This window comes from Nycticebus coucang, chromosome 20 (genome assembly GCF_027406575.1).
Source record: "Nycticebus coucang isolate mNycCou1 chromosome 20, mNycCou1.pri, whole genome shotgun sequence".
Lineage (NCBI taxonomy): Eukaryota > Metazoa > Chordata > Mammalia > Primates > Lorisidae > Nycticebus > Nycticebus coucang.
Genome location: NC_069799.1, coordinates 20,353,690 through 20,365,235, shown reverse-complemented (window position 1 = coordinate 20,365,235; position 11,546 = coordinate 20,353,690). Strand labels below are relative to the sequence as shown.

The 11,546-nt window shown below is 42.4% G+C and overlaps 1 pseudogene; it reads right to left on the bottom strand.

Moving 5' to 3' along the window:
- Positions 1-5,587: 5,587 nt before the first annotated feature.
- LOC128572499 (olfactory receptor 5V1-like) lies at positions 5,588-6,319 on the bottom strand (annotated as a pseudogene).
- Positions 6,320-11,546: the final 5,227 nt, after the last annotated feature.

Genomic DNA, 11,546 nt, shown 5'->3' with positions numbered 1-11,546 from the left:
TCACTTTGTCACCCTTAGTAGAGTGCTGTGACATCACACATCACAGCATCCTCCAGCTCTTGGGCTTAGGCAATTCTCTTGCCTCAGCCTCCCAAGTAGCTGGGACTACAGGTGCCCACCACAACGCCCAGCTATTTTTTGTTTTTGCTGTTGTCATTGTGGTTTGACTGGGGCCAGGTTTGAACCTGCCAACCTCAGTATATGGGGCCAGTGCCCTACTCACTGAGCCACAGGTGCTGCTCTATTTGTTTGTTTGTTTGTTTGTTTGTTTGTTTTTTGAGACAGAGCCTCAAGCTGTCGCCCTGTGTAGAGTGCTGTAACATCACAGCTCACAGCAACCTCCAACTCCTGGACTCAAGCGAGTCTCCTGTCGCAGTCTCCCAAGTAGCTGGGACTACAGGTGCGCACCACAACGCCTGGCTTTTTTTTGGTTGCAGCCATTATTGTTGTTTGGCGGGCCCAGGCTGCATTCAAACTGGCCAGCTCATGTGTATGTGGCTGGTGCCTGAGCCACTTGAGCCACAGGCAGCGAGCCCCTATTTGTTTCTTTTTAAAGCTGAATACTACTTAATTGTTTGTCATCCCACATTGTGTTAATCCATTCACCAACTGATACATGCTTGAGTTGCTTCTTCATTTTGACTATTATGAAGAATGTTGCTATGATTGTGGCTGCACAGATATTTCTTTAAAACTCTGCTATAAAATCTACTGCATACAAGTGCTATTTCTGTATATATCCAGAGGTACAACTGCCGACTCTTATGGGATTTATATTTTGAATGTCTTGGGGAACCACCATGTCATTCTGTATATCAATGGTAGCATTTTACATTCCTGTCAATCTGTAGATCACTGAGGCTAGTACTTGCATCTTCATAAATATTAAGGCTTCCAAACATGTGCATAGCCTGCCTTTTTCTTTTCTTGCTGCCTTCCTAATTGATTTCAGCATTGCTGTGTAGTTTTCAGTGATTACCTTGTATGTCCTTGAATGACTTCAGCCCTAGAATCTTATTGTTTGTGAGATTGTTGTGAGAATCTTATTGGTTGTAAATTGTATTGTCTTCTTAATTTTCTTTTCAAGTTGTTTATTGTTAGTACATAGAAACCTATTTCTTTTTTCTTTTTTTGAGACAGAGTCTCACTCTGCCACCTTGGGTAGAGTGCTGTGGTTTCACCATAGCTCACAGCAACCTCAAACTTTTGGGTTCAAGTGATCCTCTTGCCCCAGCCTCCCAAGTAGCTGGGACTACAGACACCCATGATGCCTGGATAGTTTTTCTATTTTTAGTAGAGATGAGGTCTTGCTCTTTCTCAGACTGGTCTCAAACTCCCCTGAGCTCAAGCAATCCTCCCACCTCAGCCTCCCAGAGTGTTAGGATTACAGGTGTGAGCCACCACTCCTGGCCTTATAGAAACCTAATTGATATTTCTATGTTGATTTTGTATCTTCCATCCATGCTGAGTTTTGTTCTTAGTCTCACATGTTTTGGTGGACTCTTTAGGGGTTTTTACATAAAGATCATGTCATTAGCAAACAGATAATTTTCCTTCTTCCTTTCCAACTTAGAAGACTTTGCTGTCTTTTCTTTACCTATTTGCTGTGGCTATGGCTTCCAGAATCATGATGGATAGAAGTGTTGAGAGTGAATATCTTTGTCTTTTTTTCTAATATATATATATATATTTTGAGACAGTGTCAAGCTGTCACCCTGGGTAGAGTACTGTAGCCTCACAGCTCACAGCAATCTCAAACTCTTGGGCTTAAGTAATTCTCTTGCCTTAACCTCCCAAGTAGCTGGGATTATAGATGCCTGCCACAGTGCCTGGCTATTTTTTTGTTGCAGTTGTCATTGTTGCTTAGCTGGCCTGGGTCAGATTCGAACCTGCCAGCCTCAGTGTATGTGGCTGATGCTCTACCCAGTGAGCTACACGTGTTGCCCTTTTTTATAATCTTAGAGGAAAAGATTTTAGACTTTCATCTTTGGGTATAACATTAGCTCTGAGCTTGGCATCCATGGCTTTTATTATATTGGGTAGTTGTCTTCTTTTCCTAGTGTGTTAAGTTTTTTTTTTTTATCATAAAATGAAGTTTAATTTTGTCAAATGCTTCTCCAATATCATTTGAAGTGATCGTTTAGTTCCTACCCTTCATTTTATTAATATGGCATATTTTGTGGCTGGACCTTTGTATGTTGAATTATCCTTGCATTCCAAGAATAAATCTCACTTGAACATAGTGTATAATCATTTTAATATGTTGCTGAATTTTTTTAATAGTATTTGTTGAGAATTTTTTCATTACTATCCATTAAGAACATTAGTGTGGAGTTTTCTTGTGGTGTCTTTATCTGGCTTTGGTATTAGGATAATGTTGCCTTCATAGAATGAATTGGAAGTGTTCTCTCCTCTTCAGTTTTTTGGGGAAATTTGAAAATAATTGATTTTAATTCTTCCTTAAATACCTGATAGAATTCACTAGTGAAGCCATCTTGGCCTGGGCATTTCTTAATTGGGAGGTTTTTGATTATTCATTCAAGTTCCATGTTAGAGTTTTGTTCACATTGTTTCTTCATGATTCAGTATTGCTAGATTGTATTTGTAGAAATTGATTCATCTAAGTGTTGTTGGCATATTATTGTTTATAGTATTCTCTTACAATCCATTTTATTTTTGCAAAATTGGCCTTATGTCCCTGCTTTTGTTTCTAATTTTAGACATTTGAATATTCTATTTTTTTCTTTTTCAGTCTAGTTAGAGCAGCGGTTCTCAATCTGTGGGTCGCGACCCATAAGAACTGTATTAAAGGGTTGCGGCATTAGGAAGATTGAGAACCACTGAGCTAGAGTTTATCAATCTTGCTTATCTTCTCAAAGAACCAACTCTTGGTTTTGTTGATTTTCTCTATTTATTGTTTTTCTATAATCTATTTCATTATGTATAATCTGTATTATTTTCTTCCTTCTGCTAGCATTGAGTGTAATCTGTTCTTCTTTTTCTAGTTTCTATTTTTTTTTAATTAATTTATTTATTTTGCATTTTTTGGCTGGGCCGGGTTTCAACCCACCACCTCCAGGATATGGGGCCGGTGCCCTTTTTCTAGTTTCTTAAAAATAGAAATTAGATTGTTGAACTGAGATCTTTGTTCTCTTTTAATTTCAACATTTATAACTATGTATTTGCCTCTTGACACTGCCTCTGCTATGTCCATAAGTTTTGTTACATTGTATTTTCTTTTTTTTTTTTTTTTTGTAGAGACAGAGTCTCACTGTACCGCCCTCGGGTAGAGTGCCGTGGCGTCACACGGCTCAGAACAACCTCTTAACTCTTGGGCTTACGCGATTCTCCTGCCTCAGTCTCCCGAGTAGCTGGGACTACAGGCGCCCGCCACAACGCCCGGCTATTTTTTGGTTGCAGTTTGGCCGGGGCTGGGTTTGAACCCGCCACCCTCGGCATATGGGACCGGAGCCCTACTCACTGAGCCACAGGCGCCGCCCCGTTACATTGTATTTTCATTTTAATTTATCTCAAGATATTTTCTAACTTCCCTTGTGATTTCTTTTTTGACCCATTGTTTAAAGTGTATTACTAATTTCCATATTTTTGTGGATTTTCCAGTTTTCCTTCTATTATTAACTTCTGGTTTTACTACAGTATCATTTTAAAAAACATTTGTTATGATTTCAGTATTTTCAAATTTAATAAAACTTTTTGTGACCTAACATGTGGTGTATTCTTTTTTTTTTTTTTGAGACAGAGTTTCACTTTGTTGCCCTCAGTAGAGTGCTGTGGCATTACAGCTCACAGCAACCTCCATCTCTTGGGCTTAGGTGATTCTCTCGCCTCAGCTTCCTGAGCACCTGGGAGTACAGGGGCCCGCCACAATGCCCGACTATTTTTTTGGTTACAGTTTGGCCAGGGCCGGGTTTGAACCCATCTCCTTCAGTATATGGGGCTGCCTCCCTACTCACTGAGCCACAGGCACCACCCAACATGTGGTCTATTCTGAAGAATGTTCTATTTGTACTTGAGAAAAATGTATGTTGTGTTATTCTGGGTAGATTGTTCTATACTTGTTCACCAGGCCAATTGGCCTAATAATTTTTATATTATTTTAAAGAAAAATAATCAGTCATTGTGTCCAGTTCCTGTACAATGCAATATGCGGGGCACACTTCCTTCTATCTTCTATATGCATATATACTATAAGCATATAGATGGATATAGACATATAGCTATGTGTGTGTGTGTGTGTGTGTGTGTGTTTTATCACAAGCCAATAAGACATATAAATCTTCTTTTTGCTTTTTCTTTTTCTTTTTTTTTTTTCTTTTGAGGCAGAGTCATTTTGTCACCCTGGGTAGAGTGCCATGACGTCATAGCTCACAGCAACTTCAAACTCTTTTGCTTACATGATCCTCTTACCTCAGCCTCCCGAGTAGCTGAGACTATAGGCACCTGCCACAACACCTGGCTATTTTTTTAGAGACAAGGTCTCACTCTTGCTCAGGCTGATCTTGAACTCGAGCTCAAGCAATCCACCTGCCTCGGCCTCTCAGAGTACTAGAATTACAGGCATGAGCCACCATGCCTGGCCTAGATCTTATTTTTTCAACTTAAAAATCTTACAAATCATCTTATATTGATCATCTTGACAAATGTAAAGAACAAGTGAAATACAAGATTTACTTACTATATCCATGAAAGACAAAATTGCATTAACACAAACATTCATAATACCTATCTGATTCCAGGATGTTTCAAAATACAATTCTCTCATCCCCATGTCTACATGTTAAACAGCCTCCCTATGAACATGATTATCAACTTGGCTTATTCAACCTACCTAGGCCTCCCAGATTTCTAGGCTTTCAGGCATGAGCTACTGTACCCAGCCTCTATCAGTCACTATTATCAAGTAACCAGAGCCCTAGTTCTGTTTTGCCAGATACTAGCAACAAAGAAGTGAATTCTCTACCACCCTGTTTTTGCAACCCTTTATGAACAAGATGCATCAACTGTTTCCTCCACCATCTGTTCAGGGGTAGTGAGATGATAAGCTGAAAAGAGAGAGACTATTTTTTCTCAGTTCCTGTCAGGTTGACAGGAAAAATACAAACCGAACAAAATAGCACTAATTTTTGGCTCTTCATTTTATCTTTAAGTATTAGAAGAAAGTGAACACGTGACAAAAGTTATGAAAATGATTTCAATTAGCAGAATAAATTCCATGTTAGATACCCATTCTTTTCTTTTCTTCTTTTCTTTCTTTTTTTGTTTTTGAAGCAGAGTCTCACTATGTCACCCTCGGTGGAGTGTTGTGGTGTCACAGCTCACAGCAACCCTAAACTCCTGGGCTTAAGCAATTCTCTTGCCGCAGCCTCCCTAGTAGCTGGGCCTACAGGCACCTGCCACAACATCCAGCTACCCATTCTTTTCTTAATTTTCAGTTTTAGCAAGTGAAAAATCTGTGATCCATTTTCACAGAAGAATAAGTTGTATAAACAAACACAAACATGGGGCAATGTTCAGGGCAATATGCTCAATATGAAAAACACATCTACGTAGATGGAACAAATAGCTTTCACAGGGCCCTTGGCATGTCTGTGTTTCTCAGATAGTAAACAATGGGATTCAAGCTGGGTGTGAGGATGGAGTAAAACACAGACACTAGCCATCCTTGAGTGGAAGATTACTGGGAATTGGGGGTCAGGTAAGCAAAGCTCCCAGTGACATAAAACAGAATGACAGTGGCCAGGTGAGAGGCGCAGGTGGTGAAGGCCTTCCAACGGCCACCAGCAGAATGAATCTGAGCAAGGGTAGAGATGATGAGAACATATGAGATTATGGTGAGGGCAAAGGCACCAAGAATGACGCACCCACCCACTGCAAATCCAACTTCTTCATTGATGTGGGAGGCAGTGCAGGAGAGTCTCATGATGGGAGGACTGTCACAAAAGAAGTGGTCAATCGCATTGGGTCCACAGAACAGGAGGGAGAAGGTGTTGACAGTGTGAAATATGGCATAAAGAGCTCTACTGAACCAGGCCACAACAAGAAGCTCTGTACACAGCTTTCTGCTCATAATGACACTGTATAGGAGAGGCTTGTGGATGACTAAATAGCAATCATATGCCATGGATGTGAGCAAGAAGCATTCAGAAGTGCACAGCAACACAAATGAAAAGAGCTGAGCCACACATTCCCAAAAGAAAATGACCTGGAACCCTGTAAGTGAACTGATCAGTGCCTTGGGAACAGTGACTGAAGTATAACACATGTCCAAGAAAGACAGTTTCTTCAAGAAGAAGTACATGAGAGTGTGCAGGTGGCTGTCTCTGGTCACAGCTGCAATAATGGAGATGTTCCCCACGAGGGAGAAGAGGTAGATGAACAGAAAAAAACATGGTACAAGTGAGCCTCATTTCAGGTATGTCTGAGAAGCCCTTGAGAATAAATTCAGTCACAGGGGTCTCATTTGTCATTTCCTTTCCAAGTCATAGAGGGACAGTCAAAGAATATTCAGAAACAGATGCAGAGTCCTTACAGTGATATCCTATGACTGCTAGGTGGCCATCTGCCAGCCCTTACGTTATGAGGTCATCATAAACCAGGGGGCTTGTGTGAAGATGATGGCCATGTCATGGCTCAGTGGGGTGATCTGTGGACTCATGCATGTGAAAGCAACATTCTCATTACCATTCTGTGGGTACAGAATGTACATCAATTTTTCTGTGATATTCCTCAGCTCCTAAGCCTAGTGGACTCCAAAATAATTTTCATTGAGACTGGAGTCATGGTTCTTGTTATGAGTCTTGTGATAATCTGCTTTGCTTCTATTACTCTCAGCCAATTCAGTTTGCAGATTGTTAGGAGTGAACACACATCTGCCCTTGACCTTCCTGCTGAGATTGCCTGCTGCAGCCACTTCACAAGCCCGGGCCTCCCGGCACCCCCTTGGCAAGGGCTCAGCCTCCCTTATTCAGGGCGGGACTGTTTTTGAAGGAGCCACACTCAGTCTTGGCACAAGCACCTTGGGCCTCCAGCCCAAGACTTTCCTGGTCTCCCTCCCTAGTTCCCCTGTTTCCTGCAGCAGCCAAGAAAGACACTTCTGCCTGCTCTCTTTCCCTTCATCACCATGGGCCTCACTCAGTAATCTAGCTGTGGCTGTGAAATCACTCTGTTCAGAGACATTTATGGAGCAGTGGTTAAGAGGAAGAAGCTATTGATAACCCACCCCGTGGATGTATTAATTTTCAAAAATAAAAAATAAGGCCAATAAATGGATAAAGGAAGTCCTGAGCTTTTATTGAATGGCCATTTTGCAGTGGGATTTAAGGCCTGGGCGGTCACTCTACCCTTTCTTCTGCATGGAAGAATAAATCATGTGTTCTTCCACTGGCTCTGTGCTAAAGAAGGTACAGCCACCCTACAACTATTTCCTGGGACTTGTTAAATATTTGGCATGCATTTCTCTTTATTTTTGAATAAATATTTAAATGACAGATGGCCAGAGAACAAAAACTTAGAAGTAAACCTCAAAGCAGTAAGGGTCTAAGGGTTTGAAGGAGCCCAGGGAGCTCTGAGGAATCCTGGAAGTTTCAGTAGTGAAGGATGGCCAAGTCCTCTTGTCCCCTCCAGAGATTTTGCTGCTGAGAGGTCCAGTAGCAGAAGATCCTGGGTATGTGCCCTTTACCCTGCATTTCCCCAGTGCCTGGGAATAAATAAGAACCATCCATTAGAAGAGACAAAATGCAGGTTCCCAGGCCTTCAGCATTTGGAATTCAGAATGTGTGGTAGCCTTCAGGGGGTGGTTCTCACCATACATCTGATTTCACTCGAGGCTCCCTGTCTGGCCCCAAAGTTCCAGCAACCAGGATAGCTACTCTGGAGGCTGCCAGCTCTGCCCAGGATCTACAGTTTTGAAAGCACCTTGTAGGTGTCTGTACCCACAGCCAGAGTCAAAGGCTGAGCAGGGCCAGCTCTCCTTTCAGCTCCACCCGATCTCAGTCTCTTTGACCCTGCCAGGGACCCCTACATGTGTGCGCACGCACACACACACACAGGTTGCCACTCCTGCCCCAGGTCCTGAGCACGCCCTAGTTATTGTCATAAATGACTGATCCTTTGGTAAATGAAAGCCCCCTGGGAGGCTTCTGTAGGACCTTAACAAAACTTCCCCTTGCTTCTTCTGAGCGGTTGTTAATTATTTCTAGATGCTGCACATATGCTTTTTTGTGGATCATTTGCAGTCTGATTTTTCACCTCAAACACTCTTGAAATATTTTTCTTTTTAAATATAAACCCTCACTGGACACTTAAGCTTTTGACTTTCTCAACCCCAGCAGGGAGAAGTATCTGAACTCTGCTTCTCCTGCTTCCATGGAAGAACATTTGGGGAATTAGGGTGATGGATGGGGGGCTACCTGTGCCTGTCAGAGTGCTTCCCTCTGCTCCAGGGTCCTGAACCAAGAGGACATAGAGACCCCATTCCGAGAGCCTCTCCTCCCTTTTCTGGGCAGAGTGTTCCTGGGTTTCACCAAATCTCCCCTCAATCAGAGGAGCCAGTTCACATCCAACACTCGGACTTGGCTTTTTCTTATGTGATTCATGGGATTTTAAAAGGGTTTTTAGGTTCCAGGAAAAATAAATTCACAAAAGAATCAGAGTCATTGGTTGTCTTCAGTTTGTAATAACATACGATTCATAAAGTAGTGCAGTTATCTGTATCTGCAGCATCAGAAAAGCAGAGCCAGATAGGGCCAAAGGGTCAGTGTGTTGCCTACTTCTCCTGTTCCCCTGGGTCTCCTTCGCTACTGAGGTTCTGGGCCTTGGAGCTGTGGTGAGTGCCCTTGGCAAGGTACACTGTGCTACCCTGGGAGGCCCTGTGGCCACAGCCCCTTACGATGGCAGATGGTTGAGTGCAGCTGACTGTGGCCAGGGAGGTGAGTGACAAGGACCCTGTCCTTTCAGCCCGGGATGCACTCTGTAGGTGCACGACAAGACAACAGGAGACCTTTCAGAAGTTAAATCAATAGGACCAAATATGACACCTGCACACCAGTCACCCAGCTATTAAGATAAGATCTACTAAAGTAAGACAAAATGTACACATGAATGATCCAAAGGTAACCCATGTAGAGGCCCATGAAACCAAAAGCAACTGCCAGTTGCCTGTTATTTGCACAGATCCAGCTGGCCTGGTCCCAGTGTAGTCCAGGCACCCAACTGAGTATGAGCCAATGTTTACTCCAATTGGACTCATATCCTTAATAAACCATTTCTAGAAACTTCAGAAATTTCTTCAACTGTAGAAAAGACTCAGGTCATTCTCCCACAAACAAGGCCTCGTTCTTAAAAACCATCCACCTTGGTCTAAAAACAATCTTCTGTTTAAATCCCATTAAAGGAGTTTCCTTCGAAAATACTCCTCAGAAATATAGTTAAAATCATAGTAAAATCATTTTCATAAAATGTGTTGTTTTTTTTTTTAATTTTTTTTTTTTTTTTTTTTTTTTTTTTTTTTTTTGTGGTTTTTGGCCAGGGCTAGGTTTGAACCCGCCACCTCCGGCATATGGGACCGGCACCCTACTCCTTGAGACACAGGCACCGCCCTCATAAAATGTCTTTTAAGAAAAGACAGGCTTAATTCTCAAAGGCTCCAGTATTGGAAAAAAATTAATAATTGTACTGTTTCTAAATTGAAATAAAATTGCAAAGATGCAAACATCAACCTGTATCATCATGCATAAACCAGTCACAAATGTTAAATCAACTGTAAAAACTTTAAAATCATATTTTGTGCTACCTTCATTTATTAACCTCTTCTCCAATAGCAATGAAATTATAGTACATATTTGCAATACAGAGATATTCCCAGTTTAATGCTGTTGATGACTACAAGGGTGCCCTCTTCTTGCGGAGGGAAGGGAGAAGCCCATGACTTTCTGGCATATGGTGCAGAGAATGGACTTGGAGAGTGAAAGCCACATGATTTACACACCCACAAATTTGCCATGGAGTCTCAATAAGCATGCCTAAGATTTTATGAACAAGGGTTTGCATTCATATTGTGCATAGGTAAAAGCAAGGCAATAATTATCTGGTAGCACCCAAAATAGCCTACATCAAAAGACGCTCAATGTCAAGGAATTTCTCAAAGCATTTGGAGTTTAAAAGCAGAAGACATTTCTGTGAACCCTCACTATTGAACACCCCTTCCATAGAGAGAAGTTCAGAGGGTTGTCATCTCTGTCAGTCTAAACATGCCTCCTTGGTAAAGAATAAATAGACCAAAAAGTCTACAACTATCTCATCTTTCTTTGGGGTACCAGGACACACAGGAATTGGAGTATTCACTACTATTGCCTCTGAACATGAAGCAGAAACAGAAATCTCACGCAGAGAACACTGTAACTAAGGTTCTTTGAGTGTCTCCCACCACCCCCTCTGAGCTTTCTGCTCACTGTCCTGCTGCGGGACAACAGAAACCTACTTTGGATCACTAAGGCTCTAGGCTCATTGTACCTTGAACACTTGAGTCAGCAAAACTGAGGGCAAATTTGTTTGTCTATTTACACAGAAGAAATGTAGATGGGTTCTGCTAACCCTAATAAGCATCTCTATCCCAAAGTTTAAATGGTATATCCACATCCCTAGAGATAGGAGAAAACAATTCTAAGATTAGTAGTCATCATCCTATAGATAGCTACAGGAATCAAAGCCAAAAAAAATGAAGCCAGGTAGAGAAACTGAGCTTTGGAGTGTTGTCTATGCCTCCCAGCCTCCTTCAACTGCCTAAGTCTCTCATGGAAAGTGGGGTTGAGGAAAAAGTGGGAAGGTGGGCAGTGAAGTCCAGCCTGACACCCAATGACCTGCTCAATCGGCCAGGTCTCATTCTCCTCGACTGCAGGCATGTCTGGAGGGACCATGTCTGAGCTGCCCTGCCCTGTCTACTTGGTCCTCATGTATAAATGCCAAAAGCCACCAACTGTAAATGCCCGTATGACCACCTCACATGCTACTAGAGGCTTTTCTTGACTTCCCAAGGCTACAGAGGCAAGCCTTCCCCAAAATGGGTAGTGCCTTGGAGTTCATGTCTAGGGTACCAGTTGGCTTCCTCCAAGATGGGTGGTGATTTGTCTGGCAAATGGACTGTCCTCATCTCTCAGGTGGGGTAATGCCTGGAGTCCACCAAAGCTCCAGCTACCCACTGGGCTTGACAGCACACACATTGCTAGTCTCTTTCCCTTCCCGAGAAAAAGTTATTGGTCACATCAGGTCAACCTGAATGACCTGAATCCTTAACTCCAGTTCTGCTTCCCAAGAATTCACCATGAGAGCAGGACTAGCAGAATTCCACCAAAGGAGATGCCTTCACCTGACATGATCCGTGCCTGATTTTGCCTAACACACAGCACAACTGCACCCTCTCCAGCCCCAAGTGGTTCATGGTGCGTTGTGTTTGGTGCATGGCACAAGACTCTTGGTGCCAGCAGAGAGCTCTGTTTACAGGACACTGAATGATGCCCTGATAGCAGTCC